Below are 9813 nucleotides of genomic sequence, written 5' to 3' on the forward strand. Positions count from 1 at the left end.
TAAGGAAAGCAGAATGCGTAGCATTTATTTAATGCGTGCTACTGCTGAAAGGTAACACAGGTCAGAGGAAGGCGAGTTGAAGACCCTTAACATCTTAACATAATAGGACCAAGGATTTGGCACCCTTTGATGAGAACATTATCCCCAAATCGTTTGGAGAAGGGCACTAACTGCTTGTGCACGAAGACAACTAGAATCCACCATTGTGGGGTTTATTTAGTTTTTCAATTTATACACTGGCTGTAGTTTAACAATCATTTTACATTGCTATTGAAATGTTCGAGTTCAGTTTTTTTGCTCAAGAGGATCTGGTTGGTGTGGTGGCTAGAGTGTTGCTTCCTACCCGGTAGGCTCGGATTCAAATCCTGGTGGTGGCAGAGAAATTTCAGAGACTCCCAGGCCTCTGCTTGAATGGACATTTCAAGTGGTACACTCCATTCATTGGATAGGACATTAAGCCGTGGTGCCCTTGGTGCTTTTCATTAACCCTTATAGTGCGGCGGGCTGATATATTGGCTTTTGCCGCTTGGTGAAAAGTGCAGCGGGCCGATATATCGGCTCCAATGTAGTACATAATTTGATTTGTTATACCTTATTACATTCATATATTGTATTTCAGTAAAGGTAAAAATATTTTGCCAATATTAACCAGTTGAACCTCAATAATTAAAAAAAACGCTTATGGATGTGTAATAAAATAGCTTTGTATTGTTTTCTTTTTTCCTATATGCTACATCTTATGGAAATACCCTCCTCATTTCTAGCCAGCACTCTAGGAAGAAGAATAGCTCTAAAAGAGTTAAGAGCAGACCAATACCGATGCCAGGTTTCTCTCCACCCTCCTTTCCTTACCCTTTCCTCATGGTGCGAATGACCTTTGCTGGCGGTCGACTCCTCCGAATACCATACCATTACTTGCTCAACAAAAGAATTCAGAAGCCACCTGCTCTAAACCGTGCAATGAGATGAAACTAAAAGGCAGGTAGTTGTGAGTCAACCACTTTCCAAAAGCAGAATCAATTACGAAGTGCATTAATCTCCACACAAAACAACCTTACTCCCCCGTTCACCAGCATTTTCAGAGTTCCATGGTCCACCTCCCAGGATTGTACCCTGCACAGTGACATTAGTATTTTCTGCAAGAGCTATAAGTGGCAGATTGATGGAAATGGAGGTTTTTGACTCCAGGAGTGGACTGAGAATGGGGTTGGCTGTGGGCAGTGGTGGATACATATGGGGGGGTGCTTTTCTATTTTAATTTTTCTAATTAAATTATTTAAAATGATTAATAATTTGTATATTATTAGACAACAATATGATTAAAATATCAGATATAGCCAATGAACATTTTCATATGCAGAAGACTTAACGTTGGGTATAGTCATTGTGGATTTTACAATCCAAACGACTGAACGGCAGCTAAAGTGGATGCAGGGAAGGGAAGTAGATGGAGAGGTAGCAATTGTCGGATGCATTCAGGTACGGCCTGATGCCCAGCTGAGAGGGACCTTAGAGCCACTCCTTGGCAATTAAGCCCAACCCTCCCACTCATTTTTGATCATCCTTGTTGCAGGAATCCATTGTAGTTTTATTGTCCATGGTTTTTGAAATGATACATTTAGTAGCATAATCCAATTTTTCTATAATTTGAAATAAATTCTTCGTTTTTACCTGTGCGTTAACAATTTTCAAACAAAATTTTAGAATAAAAAATAATGAGCTTCTGGAATTACAGTCTCAGTACCTTGTGTTCATTAACTTTATTGTTAACAATGCCATACACCCGTTTAAAATTCCACAATGCCAATAAAATGTTAATAATTCTTATAGAAGAGTAAATTATTGAAAATTGAATGTAGTTAATGTTTGGTTTAAGAAAACACACTGGTAACACAGTGAGTTGACCATGTAATCCTACTAAGATAGGGTTAGAGGGTCTAGTCCGGTGGCCGGGATAAGGGACAGGCGTATTGAGTTGGATCCTTAATCGCAGGGATGAGAATACCAGTGAAACTCCACCCTAAAAAAAGAGCTCCTTACAGAGAAGTTTAAAATATTGTCATGCTACTGGAAGCAAAGAAAATGTTTTCCTCTCAAAGGCAATGGCAGGAAAGATTTAATGGCAAACATGCAGTTTGTAATTTCAACAACTGCATCTCAAAAAAATAGCCTGCGGATGTATTATACTTTAGTGGTGAGGGGATGAGGGAGGGATGGAGTGAGGGGAGAGGGGTGGCAATCTGATCTTTGCCACCCCCCCAAACAAAACTCTCAGTTCCAGCCCTGAATTCATCCATAATCTTAATCTGACTAATCGTGAGACTGCACTAGTAAGTTCATGGCGGATCTATGGTGGGGGATCAAGGGAGCTATTGCTCCCCTCCCCCATTGGGTTGAAACCCACACTAGATAAAATTCAATTTTTGGAGTTTGCCCTTTTTTAAAAAAGTATGTATAACATACTCCCGATTATCCGGCTGTGTTTATCCGTGTTGCGGGTTATCCATGCATGAGTTTATGCTCCTTTGACATTTTCGGGAATCATAAAAAAAATTAAATCTGACACAAAGGTACCAGGATATTTGCATTTTATTGCAAGGTTAAACTGCGCTTTTACTAGTATCCCCTTTTTAAAATGGAATTTTTATATTTACTTGCTGACAAGGAATGTTTCAGGTTTACTTACTATGTTCTGACCTAGCATTGCCAATCAGAGGTGGGGAAAAACTTGATTAATTTTAGAAGACTTATCATTGTTAATCAATCGTAAATTAACCCATTAGTGCATAGCGTCCAATATATCAGACGAGTGTATTAAATTTTTTTTCTGGGCTCCAGTTGACATGCGCTACATTGTGATAGTATAATAAGTTCAAATGGATGTCTGTCTTCACCGTTCCGCTAATATTTTAGTTGCCTTCTTGAATTTATCGACTTGAGAAGCATTTATGTGAGACATGGTAATGTAAAAATTTTCAGTCACTTACGGGGTAAGTAAATTATCTTTTATTGAAGTATTTTGCTTAATATGTTGATAACTTTTATCTCGTTTTTGTTCTAAAGGTTGATGTTTTTATTTCCTATTTCCTCAAGTTTTGGTATACTAATTTGTATTTTTTATCAACAATTAAAACTGACCATCCGATATATCGGATGCCATGCACGGGGGCCAGTTGTGGTAACTAATCAAAAGATGGCTGCTCTTATATTACAACCTCAAATTTTTGTTTTAGTATTGCATGTATGATTATAAAATGAAACTAATTTTATTTAATGGTAGAGTACTAGCATATTGTAAGTAACTATCCATAAAACGATAATCAGCCTTGGCAATAAATAAACACCCAATGTCACCTCCGTAGATGAATAATGATGCAAACTTACATTTGCAGACTCAGTTGCATATATACTAACTATAAAAATGTGAACCTAGCTTTGGAGAAGGAGGAATTTAGGATATTCCTCGGTGATAAGGTAATGTCAGGCTAAGCTAAATCTTTTTTAAATATAAAATAGGATGTCTGTTTGTCTGTCCGCTACCCATTTCCATACGGCTGCATGGATTGCGGCCAAAGTCTGTACAGAGGTGCATCTCATGCTCCCAAACCCCGTAGTGCTTCTTTTAGTTGCGTCCCATGCGTCCTTAGTATCATTTTCTCATTACCGAACCCTGCAAGTGCGCTTAGTGCCACCTAGCACCCAATCCCCACCATCTGCTTACTCTCCCACCATCCAATAATATCCCCATTCAGTCTGCCATGTTTATATGACTTCCAGTTCCAATACTGCCTTTTTTCGCAACTTCACCGTTCTAAGGTAAATGGCCCACGAAGATCCCTGCGAACCTTCTAACCGTGAATTCCAATAAATCGTGTTTCTTCATATGGTCTTTCATATTTTCCCATTGAGAGATCAATATGACCATGAATTCAAAGATTTAAGTTTCCCCGTCTCCTTGTACTATCCTTCCCGAGCAACGCCGGGTGGCCGGCTAGTATCCCAATAAACGCGTGTACTGGTCCAAAGAGTATCATTTGGACCGGAATTTACCAGAAAGTATTCGCTGTAACCGATTAGAAACTATATTACGACATTTACTCTTGAATGACTTCTCAAAAAGTGAAGGAAGTCACCATCTGTTCAAAATCAGACTATTTTTGACGATGTTTGAAACTGCCTGCCACTTTTTTGGCGGTCTGGAAGAAAATTGATCGATTGTTGAGAGCATGATACCCTATTATAGGAAGCATTATGCAAAACAATGTATTAGGGAAAGCTAGTTCATTTGGCTTTAAGAATAGGGCCTTATGTACCAGTGCTAACATTTCAAGTGTACTCTGGTAAAGATGCCCACAAGCCTCGGCAATTTGGTCTAAGTGCAGTGGTCTAATGTTGTTGTACCCCTTTTAAATGCTGCTAATGTACCAAAAGATATAGGATAGGAGTATTTTTTTTATTAACTCACTTCGGTGAAACTCATTGGGCACCTTGCTTCTATAAATATTTGTGCAAATGGTACAATTCAGGGGAATAGAGTAGAAAAGTGTCCTCTCAAGATAAAGTTAATTATGAAGAAGGAATAAAGAAGTGAAGTGACTATTGCTTTAAAAGTTATGATAATGCTCTACTTGTCAGGTGAAAAGATTATTGTGTCTCACTATTGCATCAAACTATGAAAAATTTTCTGTTGTTGCTACAAAAAGATGGTCAAGAGAGAAGAAAAGCAAGATTTCTGTAGCTCACCCAACAGTTTTCTCATCTCATAGCCTAGGGATGGGTGGAGTTAATCAACTGGACCAGTTAATTCCTTCATATAGGTCCAGAATAAGATAGAATAAATGGTGGTGGCTATAGTTAGCCTAAATTCGTGGCTTCTTTATCGAAAAATAACTGAACAGAAAAAAGTATCTTTTGAAATATAGAAGGTCACTTGCCTTGATTATGCTAAAAATATTTGAAAATCATCTGTCCAAGGAAATCAAACTCATGTTCCCATTAATTCTGTTAAATTTGATCGCCTAAAACTATGGCCACAATTTGTTGTTATCTAAAGACGAAGAGTAGACTGTAAAGGGAAAGCAAAATCCTTTTGTAATAAATGCAACGTCGGCCTTCATCCAAAATTTTTCTACGAATACCATGTAAAAGTGTCAAAATGTATAATGTTTCTAGTTTATATGCTCTTTCTGTATCGTCTTTTAATATAAAATCACTCTCGTTATTATTGTACTCATTTATTAAATAATTTTAGTAAAACTTCCATAGGAATGCACAACAGCAAACCACACTACTGCCCCCTGTGCATGGCGTCCGATATATCGGACGGGCTGTATTATTTAAACTATTGATTGAAAAAATTTAAAAATTGCATAAATTAGTTAAAATGAACCTTAATAGCCAGAATAATAAATTTTTAAATAAGTATTTGACAAAAATAACTTTATGCACTAATGGGTTAAGAGAAATTTTATCTATGATCTTTTATTGAAAATTTTGCATTGAAATGCATAACTATTGCCATGGCTTCGCATGCGGTTTAATATGGCCAAAGGGAACTGGAGATTTTGTCGCACTCGGGCATGTTTACGCCGTGACTAGTCAAGGACAAATTGGAGAGGAAGAGAATAGTGAAAGTGAAAGCAGTGGGGGAAGCGGAAGTAGAGATCGCATGAGTCATACCGAGGCACTTGCCTGCATGCACAATTTGCCATAAGCCCATTATTCATGCTGCCTCTCCCCATCATCAGCCCAGATAATCAGGAGTTTGATGTAGTTATATTTTCCAATATATTTACCAACTTAAATTAATTGAACTACAAATTATCTCTACAATTAGGGCCTATGTTATCCCGCACTTAGCCCCCCTTGTCCTTATCCTGGATCCGCCACTGGAGCAGTTCAACTTTTCCTACAGCATATTAGAGGATGACAAACACAACAGTAAAGGATCAGGAAGAGAAGTATGTATATTAGAAAACGAGGAATCCATGAATTAGAGAGAGCTACTAAGAAGATTATTGTTGAAAGAATATTTAGTAAAAGCTAGTTGAGGAATCTGATCTGGAGTGCAGTGCTTTGCAGCATGCTGGTTCCACTGCAGGCATTTGTGATGAGGACATGGAGGAGAATGGGGAAGCAGGGGAATAATAATAATATATTTATTAACTCCGTCGGGATACAATTATCCATGGGTTTCGTCAAGATACAGAGAGACATAAAAGAATCACAAAACACAGCTTACAAAATATCAAAAAATTCTTGAACACTAATAACATTTATAAAATATCATTAAAAAATTCTTGGACACTATAATAACCTTGTTACATAGCAAGTTTCTCAATCTATTCTTAAAAACCTTTTTTGAGGAAAGGGATTTCATATCAGAGGGAAGCCTATTGTAGATTGCAGCAATAGAGTGATATGGTCCCTTCTGGCATTGTCTAAATGAATACAGATAACTGTGAATGTCACTTTTTGATCTAGTGTTGTGACTGTGAAAATCAGAGTTAACACGGAAGTAATACGGATAGCACTTCACAAACATGGCACATGAGAGAATGTAAACACATGGAAGTGTGAGGATCTTGAGGGACACAAACAGTGGCCGACCACTTGTTCGTATTGGAACTTTACAGATGGCCTTAATGGCTTGTTTCTGTAAAGAGAAGGCTTTAGCTGCAGTAGGGGAGTTACCCCAAAACATGATACCATATGACAATAGTGAGTGTACTTTGGCAAAGTACACAGCTTTTAGAACATATATAGAAACAAGAGGAGAGAGTTTCCTTATCATATAAATACCTACTGAAAGTTTCTTATTAATTTCAAAAACATGAGTTGACCAGTCAAGAGTGTCATCAAGCTGTAGACCTAATAATTTCACGGTGGACGAGGTGGAGAAATCCGAATGAGGAGGCAAAGTAGGAATCTCATGAGAGAACTTGTTGCGAAAGAGAATACAAGTGGTTTTAGCCTCATTCAGAACCATTCTGTTAAGGTGGCACCACTGCAACATCTCATCTTTTGTAGTCGAGGCCAAATGATCCAAGAGAGGTAAAGTACTAGCGGATAAGAGATTAGAAGTATCGTCAGCATACATAACAGTGGAGCAATATGAGAAGTGTTTAGGAAGATCATTAATGAAGAGGAGAAACAGTAGAGGACCAAGGATAGAACCTTGAGGTACTCCAACCGGTACTTTCAAGGGACTGGATTTAATTTCCACCACTCCTGCAAGTGATTGATGAGTGTAACTCACAAACTGCGATCTGTCACTAAGGAATGATGATATCCAATTATAAGAGTTATTAGTGATTCCCAAGCACTGAAGTTTGGACTTGAGAACTTCATGATCCACACTGTTAAAAGCGTTTTTGAAGTCAAAAGAGATGCCTAAAATGTGATGTTTATTGTTCAGTCCAAGAATAACATTATTTAGGAACTCGAAAATAGCAGAATTAGTGGACCGGCCAGCTCTAAAACCATGCTGAGAGTCAGAAATTAAATTAAATCTCTGGAGGTACTTAATTAATCTATGATGGAAGAGTTTTTCAAAGATTTTTGAAAATGTTGATAGAATGGAAATAGGTCTGTAATTAATAGACTCTGAAGGGCAGCCTTTCTTGGGAATTGGAATTACCCTGGCCAGCTTTAGGGCAGAGGGAAAGACACCAGAGCTGAATGAGAGATTGATGATATCAGTCAATGGAGGAGCAATTAAGTTTGATGAAGCTATTATAATACTAGGAGGAATGCCATCAGGCCCGGGTGAGGAATTACCCAGGGAGATGATGGTTCTTTGAACCTCATGAGGGTCAGTGGGATGTAGAAAAAAAGAGTGAGGAGAAGTCCTCCACTGCAAAATAGGTCGAGTAGACCGATTGGAAAGAGGCAAATAACAAAATTGCTGGTTAAAATTATCAGCAATATTTTCAGGGTTATCTTCCAATATACCTCCAAAATCAATGCTAGTGCTGCCAGGGCAGTTAGGGGAGTTAGTATTCTCCTTAATTACTTTCCAAGTATCTCTAATAATGTTAGTTGATTTACTTAGAAAGTTATTAATGGCAGCCTTCTTCTCGCCAATAACACGGGACTTGAGTTGCTTTAGAGCATCAAGATATGCACTGCGAAATGCGTTGTCAACAAATTTACTCCTGTAATGAAGTTCACGTACATGAGCAGATAGGGCTTTCAGCTCAGGGGAATTGGGCTTGAATCCACCGTGAGGGTGTTTTTTTCTAACTTTTCTAATGGGAAAACAAGCTTCAAAATATGACATGAATATATTTAAAAAGGCCTTAAATTTAGCATCAACATCAGAAGTCTGTGATACATCCTCCCAAGACTCACTTGATAACTCACAAACAAACTCCTGGATGGCATCAGCAGAGAAAAATCGTCTGGGGAAGAATTGAGCAGGCTTATTACAGGTTGAGGTATACCTCAGCAAAACATTAATACCTAGGTGATCTGAGAAACCTGGACATATGGTATCACAGGAGATACATGAAGAGGCATTCGTAATAAAATAGTCAATCAAAGTACTTGATTTGGTAATTACTCTGGTTGGCTGTGAATTAGCTACATATAAACCAAAAGAGGATAACAAATTCACAAAATCAGTTTTGATGGAGGATTCTACCAAAAAATCAATATTCATATCACCAAACAAGAGTATTCCATCTGCATTTACACCACATGCATGCAGCAAAGCATCAATTAAAGCATTGCAAAGCAAGCAAGCAAAGCAATTGCAAGCAATGACAAAGTGCTGCAGGGGCACAGCTATGCATTAAGGCTAGGGGGGGTTTAGTTGCTACTAATACTGGGGGGGGGGGTTAGGAGGTATGGAACACCCACCAGGGTAAGTGAGAGGTGCGGGGGCCTTTCCTCCAGAAAAAAATTAAGATAAATGGCTCAAAATGGTGAGTTTTACGGCTTTCTGAAGGATATTTTATTAATCCTTACCCAGACGGCACAGAACCCTCCGTATCTAATTCGTATGTACATAGTACCCATTGACTAAGGGGATACTATGCCGCTTCGTCGCTTTTCGTCAATGGATAATTTCCGTTCGCGGCCTGTCGACGAAGCGCGTACGCAGCATGTGAATGTCCGCTACTAAGCACGTACGATTGGATACGAAGCGCGCAGGAACACGGCACTCAGGCTAATATCAATCGATTAGGTCGACATTAGATATATCGTAACTCGCACGATCGAAAAATGTATCGAACGCAACACAATCGATAGCTACCGACCGTAGCGAGAACCTTGATACGAATCATTATGAATTGTAAGTTCTCAATAGGTAAATAACACCATATCATGAATTCTAATTACCATGAAAGACTCACGACCGACAAAGTTTTGTCGGTTGTGAGTTTTTCATGGTAATTAGAATTCATGATATAGTATTATTTACCCATTGAGAACTTACAAAACTTACTCGGCCACTTAAATAACTCTGCGAAAAATGAGATTCTCATGGCTAATTCACGCACCCCCAGCATCCAGCATTGTTAAGTGGCTCGTACTTACTTGGAAACCTTGAGATGTTAATGAGAGTAAATTCTTATTAATTTTGACACTAAATAAGACATCACATAGCCCACGAGCATTAAAAAGCTTACCCTAAAGCCTGACGAAATAAAATTTTTAAATAAAAATTGCCGATGAAACAGGATTGCTGACACATCTGCTATTAGTATGATCGAATTCATCAAAATGCAAGCAAAAATTAACGTATAGTTCAGTCTCAGCTACTAAAACTTACCCATATCAGGCGCTAAAGTATTTGAAAAATTATTT

The sequence above is a fragment of the Ischnura elegans genome, chromosome 5 (genome assembly GCF_921293095.1).
Source record: "Ischnura elegans chromosome 5, ioIscEleg1.1, whole genome shotgun sequence".
NCBI classification, from domain to species: domain Eukaryota; kingdom Metazoa; phylum Arthropoda; class Insecta; order Odonata; family Coenagrionidae; genus Ischnura; species Ischnura elegans.